We start from the raw sequence: 16,495 nt of genomic DNA, 5'->3' as shown, positions 1-16,495 counted from the left end.
GCCTATTGTCCCCGCCCTTTCTCCATCGCCTTTGAGACCCAGAGCAGACCCTGAGCCACAGGAAGACTAAACTCAAGCGTAACAATTTAAAAACTTAAAAATTCAGCAGAGCAAACAGGAGAAGGGGGAAAGTGTGTATGTTCTGTGCATTCCCAAATTATTTAGGGGGCGAAATCTGCTGTGTGGTACACCTTCGCAGTGGGTCCCTCCAAGCATGTGCAGAGTACCACTGCTTTTGAGTAATGTCTGTCAACGTCCAGAGTTTCTAGATCAAAAGGGTAACTTCTAGCTCCTTATAGTCTTACTGCTATTTGCCACAAGAGATAAATAGAGCTTCCATGTACAGGGGCAGTATACTTCCGAGTATCAGATGCAGACGGCAAGTAATGGCAGGCAAGTAATGGCAACTCTTCAGAAATGGTGGAGTGTGCTAATACTTGCATGGATGGGCCTGACTCTGATCCAAGCCCTTCTTCTGCCCCAAACCTTATTTCAGAAGAAGAGTTGGGTTTTATACCGTACTTTTAACTCCCTCTCCCCACCCTGTGAGGTAGGTGGGGCTGAGAGAGCTCTGTGAGAACAGCTCTAACAGGACTGTGACTGGTCCAAGGTCACCCAGCTGCCTGATTGTGGAAGAGCGGAGAATCAAACCTGGCTCACCAAATTAGGAACCGCCACTCTTAGCTACTATACCATGATGGCTATCAAATAAGCTTCCTTTAAAATCTTCACAGCTTTGGCTCCTGATCCCCATCCTTGTGCTTAATTTATAAAAAGAAGTGATGTGTTTCGGGGTATGGTTGGAAAAGGCCTGCGTCAGCAGCCTGGCTGAAGCCAAGCAAGGAGCGGTGCCTGGATGGAAGGCCAGGAATCCAGTGGCCATTGGCTTTAGTTCTACACGACCTTGCCACTGTGGTACATGGCCTGGTGACATCTAGATTAGACTACTGCAGTGTGCTCTATGGGGCCAGCCCTTGAAGACTGTCTGGAAGCTACAATTGGTGTAGAACGGCCAGATTGCTGACTGGGCTGGATTGTAGGGAGTACATCAGTCTGGTCCTGCTCCATGAACACAGGCTCCATGTTTGTTTCTGGGCCCAATTCAGCAGGCTGCGACTGGTTTGATAGGAGAAGTCAATAAATGCAATAAATAAATAAATAAATAAATAAATAAATACATTAAAATATCTGGCATGGGGATCCTGTATTTTGGGTAACCCCTCCAACCACTCATCTTTGGAGGCCCTGCTGTGTGTGTGCCAACAATCTGCCTGGACCGAGATGTCTCAGGCTAAGCCAGTTCTGTCAGATCTCAGAAGGAAAGTGGCATTGGCTCCGGTTGAATTTTAGAATTTTTACCTCCATCTTGATGTTTAGATGTTTGAGGTTAGAATTTTTAACTGAAGGGCTATTGGGAATATGTCCGTTTTAATGTTGTATAGTATTTTATGGGGTGTTGTTTTATTCTGTGAGCTTCCTCAACATTGTTGGGAGAGGCGGGATATAAATTTTAAAATAAATTAAATAAAGGAAAACCAGGGTTGTGACACAGAGGCACCTCTAATTGTCTAATCATCTCTTGCCTTGATCTGGATGGGCCAGGCCATCCTCAGATCTCAGAAGGAAAGCAGTGTTGGCTCTGGTTATTCCTCATATGGAAGACCCCAAGGAAAACCAGGGTTGTGATGCAGAGAAGGCAATGGCAAAACCACCTCTAATCATCTCTTGCCTTGATCTGGATAGCCCAGGATAACCAGATCTTGTCAGATTTCAGAATTAAAGTGGTGTTAGCTCTGGTTAGTCCTCAGATGGGAGACCCCAAGGAAAACCAGGGTTGTGATGTGGAAAAGGCAATGGCAAAATCTCCTCTATTTGTCTCTTGCCTTGATCTGGATGGCCCAGGATAATTGGATCTTGTCAGATCTCAGAAGTAAAGCAGCATTGGCTCTGATTAGTCCTCAGATGGGAGACCCCCCCCCAAGGAAAACCAGGGTTGTGATGTGGAGAAGGCAATGACAAAGCCACCTCTAATCATCTCTTGCCTTGATCTGGATGGCCCAGGATAATCGGATCTTGTCAGATCTCAGAAGTAAAGCAACATTGGCTCTGATTAGTCCTCAGATGGGAGACACCCCCCCCAAGGAAAACCAGGGTTGTGACGCAGAGGCAGACAATGTCTGAACGCAATAGGAACTCACAATAAGTCAACCACAACTTGACAGCACGTTCCATCACCACCCTCTGAGGCTAGATGAGCGGCATCTCCAAGAAAGGAGTCGCTAAACTTTGGAACTCCTGAGATTGTTCTGTCTCCTTCTATTGTTGTCTTCCACCAATGAGGAAGGACTTTTCTGTTTGGATTGGCATCTTCCGTTTAACCCTTTGCAGCCCTGCTCCCTTGTTGCGTTAGGTCCATTTTGTGGTGTGCTTCTGTTTTCTGAATGGTTTTAAACATGTGGTCCCCGCTGATGTTCTAAATGCTGTTTAGAATGTCTTGATGTTGACATGTTTAGACGTTCGGCTGTCGGCTGCCTGGTGGGCGGGGAGACCCTGTTTGGACGGAAAGACGGCCTGGAGATGTTTCAAATCAATCGATGAGGGAGAGGAAATGGGACTGAAGTGCCCGAAACAATCTCTGTGGACCAAAGAGCCTTTAATTTAAAGGCCACATCCCCTAATCCCAGATGTGCATGAATTAGCTGTAATTAATCGGGGAAGGAAACACATAGAAATGCACAAATACCAGGTTTGCACAGAAATCCTTCTTCAGCCTTCAAGGGAGGGTGAAATATAAATATAAAAATATTTTTCTTGTTCACCAGCTTGATGTCATAGAATCATAGAGTTGGAAGGGGCCATACAGGCCATCTAGTCCAACCCCCTGCTCAACGCAGGATCAGCCCAAAGCATCCTAAAGCACTCATGGTTAAGAGTGGCAGCCTCTAATCTGGGGGACCAGGTTGGATTCCCCACTCCTCCACATGCAGCCAGTTGGATGTCCTAGGCCCAGTTACAGTTCAGTTAGGGTTCTCTCAGCCTCACCTACCTCACAGGGCATCTGTTGTGGGGATAGAAGAAAAAGAGTTGGTTTTCATACCCCACTTTTCATTACCCAAAGGAGTCTGAAAGCAGCCTACAATCGCCTTCCCCTCCTCTCCCCCCAACGGACACCCTTTGAGGTGGGGGGGGGTTTGAGAGATCTCTGAGAGAACTGCTCTACGAGAACAGCCCAAAGAGAACTGCAACTAGCCCAAGGTCACCCAACTGGCTGCGTGTGAAGGAGTGGGCAATCAAACCAGATGTCCAGATTAGAGGCCACCGTTTCCTGGAAAAATTATTGTGAACCACTTTGAGATTCCTTTGGGGGACAAAACACAGCTGGCTTATCAAGGGGGAAGAAGGCACCATTAACCCTTTCATCCCTTATTGGTTTCATGCTGGTAAAAGCCGGTCCTGAGCTACTTTGACCCCTGCTGGGGTAAACGCACAAGCACCGTAGGGCTTTTCTTGTATAGACAAGGAGAGCTGGGTTTTAGTTACCTGCATTTTGCTGCCTGAAGGAGTCTCAAAGTGGCTTACAATCGCGTACCTTGTCTCTCCCCACAACAGACACCCTGTGGGGTAGGAGGTCCTGCATTTCATAGAATCATAGAATCATAGAGTTGGAAGGGGCCATACAGGCCATCTAGTCCAACCTAGTCCAATCAGCCCTAAGCATCCTAAAGCATCCAAGAAAAGTGTGTATCCAACCTTTGCTTGAAGACTGCCAGTGAGGGGGAGCTCACGACCTCCTTAGGCAGCCTATTCCACTGCTGAACTAGAATCATAGAATCATAGAGTTGGAAGGGGCCATACAGGCCATCAGGTCCAACCCCCTGCTCAATGCAGGATCAGCCCTAAGCATCCTAAATCATCCGAGAAAAGTGTGTATCCAACCTTTGCTTGAAGACTGCCAGTGAGGGGGAGCTCACCACCTCCTTAGGCAGCCTGTTCCACTGCTGAACTACTCTGACTGTGAAAAAAATTTTCCTGATATCTAGCCTATCTCGTTGTACTTGAAGTTTAAACCCATTACTGCGCGTCCTTTCCTCTGCAGCCAACAGAAACAGCATCCTCTCCTCGTCCAAGTGACAACCTTTCAAATACTTAAAGAGGGCTATCATGTCCCCTCTCAACCTCCTTTTCTCCAGGCTGAACATTCCCAAGTCCCTCAACCTATTTTCATAGGGCTTGGTCCCTTAGCCCCAGATCATCCAAGAAAAGTGTGTCTCCAACCTTTGCTTGAAGACTGCCAGTGAGGGGGAGCTCACCACCTCCTTAGGCAGCCTGTTCCACTGCTGAACTACTCTGACTGTGAAAATTTTTTTCCTGATATCTAGCCTATATCGTTGTACTTGAAGTTTAAACCCATTACTGTGCGTCCTCTCCTCTGCAGCCAACAGAAACAGCATCCTGCCCTCCTCCAAGTGACAACCTTTCAAATACTTAAAGAGGGCTATCATGTCCCCTCTCAACCTCCTTTTCTCCAGGCTGAACATTCCCAAGTCCCTCAACCTATCTTCATAGGGCTTGGTCCCTTGGCCCCAGATCATCCTCGTCGCTCTCCTCTGTACCCTTTCAATTTTATAGACGTCCTTCTTGAAGTGAGGCCTCCAGAACTGCACACAGTACTCCAGGTGTGGTCTGACCAGTGCCGTATACAATGGGACTATGACATTTCTAGGAACATAAAATCTAGAGCACGGGAAATTATTACACCACTCTGTTCCACATTGGCTGGACATTTGGAATCTTGTGTCCAGTTCTGGGTGCTGCAGTTCAAGAAGGATGTGGCCAAGTTGGAAGGGCGACTAGGGTGGCCAAGGGCTTGGGATCCATGCCTTATGACAGGGGTAGTCAAACTGCGGCCCTCCAGATGTCCATGGACCATAATTCCCAGGAGCCCCTGCCAGCATTTGCTGGCAGGGGCTCCTGGGAATTGTAGTCCATGGACATCTGGAGGGCCGCAGTTTGACTACCCCTGCCTTATGAGGAGAGGCTGAGAGGGTTGGGGGGGTATTGTTTGGAGAAGAGGAGGTCATGGGGTGATAGGACAGCTTGTTGCCTGCAGCTTTAGAGACAAGAATAGGAGCCGTGGGTTCAAATGACGGGAAAGGAGGTCCCACTTAAATATCAGAAAGCTTTTTCTGAGGGGGAGGGCTGTTCGGAGATGGGATATGCTCCCTCAGAGGGTGCTTGAGTCTCCTTCATTGGAAATGGTTAGGAGGAGGGTGTGATTTTTTAAGACCTCGAGAAGGTGGGGGGGGGAAGGTCTGGATGGCCCTTTGTGGTCTCTTCCCGCTCTGTGCGATTCTGTGAGCTCTGAGAGAACTGTGACTGGCCCAAGTCCACCCAGCTGGCTGCATGTGGAGGAGTGGGGAGTCTAGCCGTTCTTAACCTCGACACCAAGCTGGCTGTCAGATCATTTCCAGAGCCTCTGCCAAGATCTCATGGCTGGTCAGCCCAAATTGAGCCAGGCCTGGCTTGCTCTCCCTTTCCCAGCCTCCCCCACAAACAACCAGCTGGGTGACCCTGGGCTCACCACAGCACTGATAAAACTGTTCTGACCAAGCAATAATCTCAGGGCTCTCTCAGCCTCACCCACCTCACAGGGTGTCTGTTGTGGGGAGAGGAAAGGGAAGGCGACTGTAAGCCGCTTTGAGACTCCTTCGGGTAGAGAAAAGCAGCATAGAAGAACCAACTCTTCTTCTTCTTCAGTAATCTCAGGGCTCTCTCAGCCTCACCTCCCTCACAGGATGTCTGTTGTGAGGAGAGGAAAGGGAAGGCGACTGTAAGCCGCTTTGAGGCTCCTTCGGGTAGAGAAAAGCAGCATATAAGAACCAACTCTTCTTCTTCTTCACACAGACAATGAACGCACCCACATTGCCTTGCTCCTCCGCTCCCCTATAATCTCCTCCTCCCTCTATAATCCCCAGACCTGCCATCCTTCCAATTCCGATGGCACCTGGGCCCTTTGATCCTTGCCAGGTGAACAGCTCTCTCATTAGCGTCTCCGGCTCCTTCCTGGTTGGTGCCAGGAGCTGAAGTCATGCTGCTGGGATGGCGACCTTTGGAAAGCATGGAAGAGAAATGACACCCCACGCCCACTTTTTTATTATCCTCGTCTTGCGAGCTCCAGGCCTTGTTTATGATGGGTGGAGAACATATCCTGGGTATTTACAAGGTCTACAACAGTTTCTGCAGACATCCATCTCTCCGTTCCCCTGGCTGTACAACCTTTTTCCCTACAGTATGATGTAGCAGTTGGAGCAGCCTTCTTCTTCTTCTTCTTCTACTTCTTCTTCTTCTTCTTCTTCTTCTTCTTCTTCTTCTTCTTCTTCTTCTCCTCCTCCTCCTCCTCCTCCTCCTCCTCCTCCTCCTCCTCCTCCTCCTCCTCCTCTTTCTCCTTCTTGTCCTTGTCCTTGTCCTTCTTCTTCTTCTTCTTCTTCTCCTCCTTCTCCTTCTTCACCTCCTCCTCCTCCTTCTTCTCGTCATCTTCGTTGTTGTTGTCTTCTTTGTAGTTGCCATTGTCTTCGTTGTCTTCTCCGCCTCCTCCTCCTCCTCCTCCTTCACCTCCTCCTCCTTCTTCATCGTCGTTGTCGTCTTCTTTGTAGCTGCCACCGTCTTCGTTGTCTTCTCCTTCTCTTTCTTCTTGTGCAGTGTATCCAGAATGTTTCAGGGGCTTCTCAACGGTAAAAGAGTTGAGAAAGGCTTGCCTAGACCGTCCAAATAACTATTGTACCTAGCTGGCAACATATTTCACATCATTATATGCTTCCTGCGTATAACTTGGCTGTACGATAAACAAACAATTTGGACAGGTGGAGACTGATGTCAGCCGCTTCAGGTTCTTACTGGGGAGGAAAATATAAATGAAGTGGCCAAATGAGGTCGGAGTGTGCCACCCCGGCTGCCTACCCTTGGAAACCGCTGGCCATACGAAAGTGAGCTCCCCGCCCCTCCCTCTTCCGAGGTCCCTGTCCCTTGGTCATGGCACAGTATGACAGAATAAAGTGGTGGAATGACACCAGCGGGCAGAATAGGACAAAGATTGACAGATTGATGGGCTACGCAAGATAAACGAAGGGACAAATAGATGGATGGAGAGATGGACGGCTGGGTAGCAATTTAAGGACTGATTTGAAATACCTGTATCCAAAAGAATATTCCAAGCAGCTAAGAAAACCGCTTAAGCAGCCAAGGTACAGCAATCAAGAGGCCGAAATGACAAATAGAACGATGCCAATAAAACGACGGGCTTTCTCCTCCTCCTCCCCGAATGCTCAGCCGAGGAAAATTATGCTCAAAAAAAGAGAGAGGCGGCCGTCTGGCAAACGTCTCCGGAAACTGGCTGCCTCAGTTTCCTCACTCACACCTCCGGCTGTTTGTGATTCTCTCTGAATCATTATCGTCCCCGTTATTATATACAGGGCACCCTCAGAGTTGATAACGTTTTATAGAGGGATAGAAGCGGAAATAAATAAACACACGCGGAAAAGACAAAATCTCTGCCTCGAGGAACATCCAATCACAGTTGGGACAAAGGGGAAAGTGGGCCGGGAGGGAAGAAGCGTGGAAAGTTGGGTTTGGGGAGGGAGGGAGAATGTGGCTGGATCATGTAGGTCAGTGGTCCCCAACCTGCGGGCCGCGGCCCGGTGCCGGGCCACGAAGGCCATGGTGCCGGGCCGCGGCTCCCTCTCCCCGCCCCCCCTGCAGTAAAAAACTTCCCAGGCCGCAAGCTTGCGGCCCGGGAAGCTTCTTACTGCGGGAGGGCAGGGAGAGGAAATCAGGGCCACGCATCGCGCACGCGTGGGCTGCGGCCGCGCATACACGAACGCACCATGCGCAGCCGAAAATCGTGCACGTGCGGCACTTTTGCGCATGCGCGCATGCGTGAAAGTGCAGCACATGCACGATTTCGGCTGCGCACGCCGCGTTTGCACATGCGCGATGCGCGGCCCACGCATGCACGGCCCGCTGCCCTGCCGGTCCCCAGCCTCAGAAAGGTTGGGGACCACTGATGTAGGTCAGTCGTTCTCAACCTTCCTAATGCTGCCACCCTTTGATACAGTTCCTCATGTGGTGGTGACCCCCAACCATGAAATTATGCAAGGGTTCTTTCACAGAAATTACACCAAAACTGACCAATGGCATGAAGATCCATTGGTCATGATTGTATATAAATTGGCTTTTTTCCAGGTCTTCTCAGTTCAGTTCGGCCTCTTGTCCCACCATGCTGATCTCGTTCTTTCCCGCTACCCGAGACAAACGCTCTATCTCGATCTACCCCGCAAGGCTGTTGTGTGGTGCCCCTCCCCCAGGCAAGCTGCTTGCCCTGCCGTGACCCCTGTGAAAGGGTAGTTTGACCCCCAAAGTTGAGAACCACTGATGTAGCTCTTCTGGGAGTGGCTTTCAGACATATGAGATAGCAATGGAAACGGGTATAAGGGAAGTGGAGGGAGAAGAGATGTCAGGTCAGTGAGGGAGAATAGACTTAAAGGAAGATAAGGGTGAAAAGGCATAGGGGCAGTGAGGGAGACTGGATAGCATGTTAGAAAGGGCACGAGGGGCAGAAAGATAACAATAAGCAAAATGGGCAGTGAAGGAGAACAGAATTATAGGCAGATAAGGGTGAAAAGGGTCAGTGAGGGAGAGAGCATGGTGGAATGAGCAAAAGGGGCAGTGAGGGAGAATAGGCATAAGGGCAGTTAAGGAACAAGAGAGAACAGGAGAATGAGCATAACGGCAGATAAGGGTGAAAAGGCATAAGGGTTAGTGAGGGAGAATGAGCAGCATGAGATAATGAACATATTGAGTAGTCAGGGAGAAAAGGTAACAAGTAAGAGTGGACATCCTGGGCAGTGAGGGAGAAGATGCATAACGGAAGGAGAAGGAGAACGGGTATAGGGGAAGTGAGAGAAGAAATAAGAAGCAAGGACAATGAGGGAGAATAGATGTAAGGGCAGTTAAGGAAGTAAACAGAAGAGAAAGGCTATGACTGGGCATAGGCAGATGAGAGTTAAAAGGCACAAGAGTCAGTGAGGGAAAATGGGCAGCATGGCAGAATGGGCATAAGGGTAGTGAGAGACAACAATAGGCAGAATGGGCAGTGAAGGAGAATGGGACTAAAGGGAGATTAGGATGAAAAGGAATAAGGGTCAGTGAGGGAGAATGAGCATAGGGGACAGTGAGAGAAAACAATAAGGAAAATGGAAGAATGGGCCTCAAGGGAGAGTAGGATTAAAAGGAGAAAGGGTCAGTGAGGGAGAATGAACATAAGGGGCAGTGAGAGAAAACAATAAGCAAAGTGGGCAGTGAAGGAGAATGGGCCTAAAAGGAGATAAGGAAGAAAAGGAATAAGGGTCAGTGAGGGAGAATGAACATAAGGGGCAGTGAGAGAAAACAATAAGCAAAGTGGGCAGTGAGGGAGAATGGGTCTAAAAGGACATAAGGAAGAAAAGGAATAAGGGTCAGTGAGGGAGAATGAACATAAGGGGCAGTGAAAGAAAACAATAAGCAAAGTGGGCAGTGAGGGAGAATGGGCCTAAAAGGACATAAGGAAGAAAAGGAATAAGGGTCAGTGAGGGAGGTTGGGCATAAGGGGCAGTGAAAGAAAACAACATGCAAAACAAGCAGTCAGAGAAGGGGCATTCGAGGCAGAGAGACGCAACGGCTGAGATTCTCCCCCCTCTTCTCATATCAAAATAATTGTGCCACACCAGGGATTAGGCTTTTGTCACACTGCCGAACAGACTTGTGCAACGGTGTCTAACACAACCTGCAATGGCCCCTCCAGCCTCCGCACCTTATCCTGCCATCTTCCCATGACAGGTAAAGCAGGGTGGTGTGGGTGGGTATTGCCAGGCACCCAGAGAGCCGCGGTTCTCAGCCTAGATTGCAAACACTGGGTTGCCGGGTCCAGGTTGGGAAAGTCCTGGAGATTTGGGGATGGATCCTGGGGAGGACGGGGACCACAGTGGGGGGCAATGCTAGAGAGCCCACCCACCCAAGCTGCCGTTTTCTCCGTAGGAATCGGTCCCTGTAGTTTGGAGATGAACTGTCATTTTTATTTATTTTATTTATCGTATTTATATACCGCCCTCCCCGGAGGCTCAGGGCGGTTTACATAAGAACAAAGAACAATACGTAAAACTGTCTGTAAACATGTGAATAACCTTGCAATAATAACTAATAGTTGTAACCATATAACAGTGTAACAGTAGAAACCAGGGGTAGTCAAACTGCGGCCCTCCAGATGTCCATGGACTACAATTCCCAGGAGCCCCGGCCAGCATTCTGGGAATTGTAGTCCATGGACATCTGGAGGGCCGCAGTTTGACTACCCCTGGTATAAACAATACAACAGTGCAACGATACAAACAGGTCCAGAGCATATTGGTGGAATTCTGAAGGGGGGGGCAGGGGGGAATCCCCAGGTCTCGCCTGGAGGTTGGCATCCCTAGAAACAGGAAGTTCTCCCTCCCTTCCCCCCCTTAGGTATTTCTGCAAAATCATAACCTAAACTGGGGTTAGACAAACCTTAGCTCTCCAGATGTCCATGGACTACAATCCCCACGAGCCCCTGCCAGCACAGGCACATGGTACAAATGGCAATTCTTTGCTACTTGAGGGAAGGCTGCTGGGCCTAGCTCAACTTGGAGGATTTGGTGATGGGGGTGGGGGAGTGCTGTTTCGATGTCTGCAAGTGACCCCCGCTGGGAAAAGGAGTGTGTGTGTGGGGGGGGGGGAGGTGGCTGGCAAAACAATGAGGGAGACCAAAAAAAGCTTTAATGAATTATTCATCTAAGGAAGTGAAGTGAGGAAAATGTAACATTGTAACAGCTCTGACGGACTGGGCGGCTGGTTGGGGGGAGAGAGCTGAAGGGGTGGTGGGGGTGGGAGGGATGCTGTGGTCCAGAGATTCTCTGTGTGAGTGTATTTGCGTCTGCACGCCGGATAGGGATGCCAGCCTCAAGGTGGGACCTGGATATCCCCTGGAATGAGAGCTCATCTCCGAAAGATCTGTTTGTCTTGTGAACATGGCTGCTTTGGGGACAGACTCTAGGGCAGGGGTAGTCAACCTGTGGTCCTCCAGATGTTCATGGACTACAATTCCCATGAGCCCCTGCCAGCGAATGCTGGCAGGGGCTCCTGGGAATTGTAGTCCATGAACATCTGGAGGACCACAGGTTGACTACCCCTGCTCTAGGGCACAGTACACCACTGAGATCCCTGTCTTCCACAGATGTTTCCCTCCCCAGGCACTGCCCCCAAATCTTCATGAATTTCTCATCTTGGAGCTGGCAATCATATCCCATTCACGCACACACAAACACAGCCTGCCCACAAGGAGCCTGGAGCAAGCTAATTACTAACCTGTTGGGGGCTTCCAGTCAGCACTCAGATAGTTAAAGCTGGCTGTCTATTGCAGACCCTTTTCCTAAAGAGCTCAGCATAAGAGGCATGGGCCCTCCCATGCTTTCTCCTTACAACAACCCTTCAAGGTAGGCTAGGCGGAGAGGGACATCAACTGGCCCAAAATTAGCTTGCTAGCTTCACGAGGAACTATTCTTGGAGACTTGGGAGGGGGGGGGGCTGGAGACTGAAGAGGAAGGGGCATGGGAATGGAGAGACCTCAGCATGGTATAACGCAGTACCAACACCCTCCTAAGCAGTCATTTATTCCAGGAGAAATATTTCTATTGCATTAGGATGCTTAGGGCTGATCCTGCGTAGAGCAGGGGGTTGGACTAGATGGCCTGTATGGCCCCTTCCAACTCTATGATTCTGTGATTCTATGATTCTCTGTTGTCCGGGGATGCTGTAATTCTGGAGGATCTCCAGGTCCTGCCTGGCGGATAGAAAACCTAGGCCTGTAGGGCAGAGAAATTCATCCCAGTATGGGGATGCAACCCAGATTTTAGTCCACAACATTCATTTAGGCTGTAACCACTTTCCTAGCATCACAGAGTTGGAAGGGATCTCCAGAGTCATCTAGAAGAAGAAGAAGAAGAAGAAGAAGAAGAAGAAGAAGAAGAAGAAGAAGAAGAAGAAGAAGAAGAAGAAGCTGGTACTTATATGCTGCTTTTCTTTAGGAAGGAGTCTCAAAGCGACTTACAATCACGTTCCCTTTTCTCTCCCCACAACAGACATCGTGTGGGGGAGGTGAGGTTGAGAGAGCTCTGAGATTCCTGCTCGGTCAGAACAGCTTTATTAGTGCCGTGGTGAGCCCAAGGTCACCCAGCTGGCTGCATGTGGAGGAGCGGGGAATCCAACCTGGCTCACCAGATTAGAAGTCCGCACTCCTAACCACTACACCAAACTGGCTCTCTAGTCCAACCCCCTGCACAATGCAGGACATTCACAACTACCTGCCACTCACAGTGACCCAAATTCCATGCCCAGATGATGCCTCCACAAGCACAAACCCAGAATCCCTGGCCAATCTGGCCTGGAGGAAATTCGCTTCCCAACGTGGCAATCGGCATTTCCCTGGGCATGCAAGGGAGGGCCACAAGAGCCAAGCTAAGACACAGCCCCTTCTGCCCAGCTCCTCACAAGGGATGCCCCAAGTTACCTAGCTCCAAAGTCAGGCAGGGATATCAGAGGTGGGGTTAACAGGATTCCCCCACCCCTGGGACGTAAGCATAGGGGTGTGTGTGTGTGGGGGGGGGTTATGAAGCATGCTTTGTGGAGGCGGCCTTCCAGAAAGGCCCAGCCCGGACTACAAGCCCACGCCCGTGCATGGGTCCATTTATACCATCTCTTCGATGAAATGAATGTTTTTCTTCCATGACTCACGAGATGGAATGAATGAGGCGGCTTAGGGAACGTGCTCCAGGCTCCCAGCGAAACTGGTCCAGCAAAACTGGCCTAAGGGCTCTTCTCCCGTTTCCCTGTCTTCGCCAGAGGTTGGCACCCCAGCGAAGGCTTGGGAGAGCTGCCAAGGGCAAGCTTTATGGATTAACCGTTCAAGTCCCCTCCCCATCCTACACTGCGCTGGGGAGGGAAGAGGCCCGGCAGAATGCAAGACTGCAGAACCTGACAAATCGACTGACCCCGAATGTTGGGAACGGGCCAGGTGTGAGACTCTACAAGATCAAGGTTTAATTCAGGGGTAGTCAAACTGCGGCCCCCCAGATGTCCATGGACTACAATTCCCAGGAGCCCCCTGCCAGCAAATGCTGGCAGGGGGCTCCTGGGAATTGTAGTCCATGGACATCTGGGGGGCCGCAGTTTGACTACCCCTGGTTTAATTCCTACGAGAGAAAGAGGGAAGGCCGCATGCAGACCTGGCATCTCTACTAGGGTGTAATTCTAGTAGGGGAAAGAACATGTCCCCTGTAGAGTGTCCTAGCCCACAAGAGGTGTCTCTGGCCTCAACCAGGGGCAGGGCGTTTTTGGTCCTGGCCCCTACCTGGTGGAATGAGCTCCCAGAGGAGACACAGGCCCTATCAGAGCTTACTCAGTTCCACAGGGCCTGGAAAATGGAGCTCTTCTACCAGGCATTTGGTTGAGGCCCGGTCGCCAGAAACACCCAAGAACCCCCCTCTCCCCTCGAAACTCTTGTCCCATCTAGTTCTCGCCATGAATGGAGGGACCAATGTGGATGATATAGGGATGTACGGGATGAGGATTTGGGTGGGCAGGTAAGTTGTGAGTCCCTGCATTGTGCAGGGGGTTGGACTAGATGACCCTGCAGGTCCCTTCCAAGCCTATGATTCTATGATTCTTCGAGATTTTTAGAGAATTTACAGATTTGTTTTTAACTATGTTGATTTTATTTGATGTACACTACCCCGAGACGGCTGGGCCAAGAACAGCGGTCCTGTAACTCCAACGAGAAAGAAAATAAATAAATAAATAAAATCCATTGTGCAATTGCTCAGAGCCCCTCCTGTTTTAATTAATACACAGAGGGGCTCTGAGCAATTGCACAATGCATTTTATATATTTATTTATTTTATTTCTAATTGGAGTTACAGGACCGCTGTTCTTGGTTACAACAACCACCCCGAGCCAAAATCTAAAAATGAAAGCCGCATCAGGCCATTGCTAGGTTCGAGCCCAATGGTGTCTTTCGCGACCAACAAAATGTCTGCCGTGCGAGCTTTCAGCGGTCTCAACGCCGTTGCCAGACTCTGCAGAATCTATTGAGCCATTGATCAGGACATAACAGCACAAAGTAGCAGGCAAGAAGCTTTTGAGTTCTCCACGATTCCGCCCCAGCCTGCGTGTCAAGGCAGGCCGAGAGAGGGAGAAAACATTTATTGAAAGGGTAAAAACAACAAGGGGAAGAGCGATTCGGATCAGGGCTGTCTCGCAGGGTGAGCCAGTTGTGTTGAAACCCCACGCCACCTTCCGGATTTTATTTATTTATTTATTCTCTAGATCTCCATCCCGCCCTGTCTCGGCCGACTCGGGGCTGATTACAACATACTTAAAATTACCCACAAAAGGCAATCTAAGAAACTGATTTGCATTAACATTTCGGAATAAATTAATCACTCATGTTGCCCATAAAAATTCCACCCTGGGACTGGGGAAGGGAAGATGAAATTACCCCCAAAAGAACTGCCTACGGATGCAAATGCAGGTGGAGAGATCTATAGGATCGGATGAAGAATATCCTCTCCCCCAGAGATTCCCCACAGGAGAAAGCAAACCAGTTGCCAGATAATACTTCTGTTCGCCCCAGGGAGCAAATATTTGTTCCCAGCAGGGTATATGTGAAGGACCTGAGGAGGGAAAGTGGTGAGGGGTTTCTATCCTGAGCAGACACAGGCCATCCCAAATAGCACCAGACTTCCTTAATCTGATCTCTCGAGGGAAGCCTCAGATTCTACAGCTCAAGGGAGCCTCTGCCATCTAGTCCAGCCCCCTGTTTAATTTTTAAAAACCCAGAGCCAAATCATTCCTGGTAGGTGGCTCTCCAACAACCACTTGGAAGATCGGACTCCTAAGTGAGAGGGGTAACAAGCAAGATCTCCACCTATGTATACCTGGATATTCCCACCAGAAAAACTCGTACAGAGGCCAAATTTGAAATAAATAAAAAGGATCTTTATTGAAAAATAAATTTACAGCCCTAACACACTAGCACATGATTTAAGCTAATACAAACACCCAAGAGATGAGATGGTATGATAGGGGGTGTTATAGGAGTGGGGAATAACATAAAGATTAATAGCTACCTTCTGCGATGGGACAAAGTCCAGAAAGCGAGACGGCAAGGTGACCTGTGCGAGTGGTTTGGATCCAGGAATGACACACACACCTATGAACAAGTGTCTCTATTTACATACCCTCTGTAATGTCTGGGGGCTAAGGCTGGATAGCTAGCCCCTAAAACAAAGGAATTGATGTGTTTACCAGGGTGAGGCAAAGAAATAGAGACCAGGTAATGGCTTTGTTGAGACAAAAGCCCTTGACTGAGTTATCGATTGCTCCCAGATCATAGAGCACACCAATCATTGCTTTAGGATGGACCTTAATGAGTCTCCCAAGTAAAGATAAAATATAAAAGTAAGGATGTCCAGGTGTTTGACTCTGGTAATTGAAGAAGGGATGGACTAATTAGGGAAAAGAACAACCACAGGTATAAGTAAAAGTACTTCAGACTATCAATGAAAAGAACAAGCTCCAGGGTGCCATTATCCCATCAATAAGCCTTATTAATGAGGGAAAGGGCAGTGGAAGAGGTCTCTCATGGAAACACGAATGTGGCTCTACTCCAGAGTCCTCCCGGAGGATTGTGGCATCCAGCTAGAACAGGTACATTATGTTTGCTGGGTGAGCGCACGTATGGCTGGACCAACTTCCTGGGGGAATCAAACAAAACTTGCTACATTTCTGGTCAAGTGTTGTTTTGCTACTGAGATACTGAATTTAGGCAGATTGCAAGTCTGTTTCTGTGTGGATTTAGGCAGCTTGTAAGTCTGATTCTGGGAATTTAGGCAGATTGTGGGTGCGTGGGCAACAGGGATTGTGTCAGTGCTGGGCTCTTGTGGCCCTTTCTTGCATGCCCAGGGAAATGCTAATGGCCATTTTGGGGTCAAAAGCCTAATTTCCTCCAGACCAGACTGACCGAGGGTTCTGTTTTTTTTTGGGGGGGGCATCATCATGGACTTAAGGTCACTGTGGGTGGGTCGGTACTTGTGAATTTCCTGCATTTGGCAGGGGGTTGGACTAGATGACCTTGGAGGGCCCTTCCAACTCTATGATTCTATGAGTTGTGGGCAAACTCCCTGTCTACCCAAGGAGGGGTCTGGTTCCTAACAGATCTCCAGGCAGGAAAAGCCCACCCAGGCGGCTGGTTCCATTGTCAAACTGCTCTTATGGTTAGGAACTTTCTTCTACTTTGCAACCAAAATTTTCTCTCCAAGAATTCCAGGCCATTCAGACTGATCCTTCCCTTGTCAGTAGCAGAGAACTGGTCTATCCTTGTCTGAGGGTA

Source organism: Paroedura picta, chromosome 1, assembly GCF_049243985.1.
Source record: "Paroedura picta isolate Pp20150507F chromosome 1, Ppicta_v3.0, whole genome shotgun sequence".
Classification (NCBI taxonomy): Eukaryota; Metazoa; Chordata; class Lepidosauria; order Squamata; family Gekkonidae; genus Paroedura; species Paroedura picta.
The sequence above is the reverse complement of the archived record's forward strand: the minus strand, read 5'-3'. Positions refer to the sequence as shown.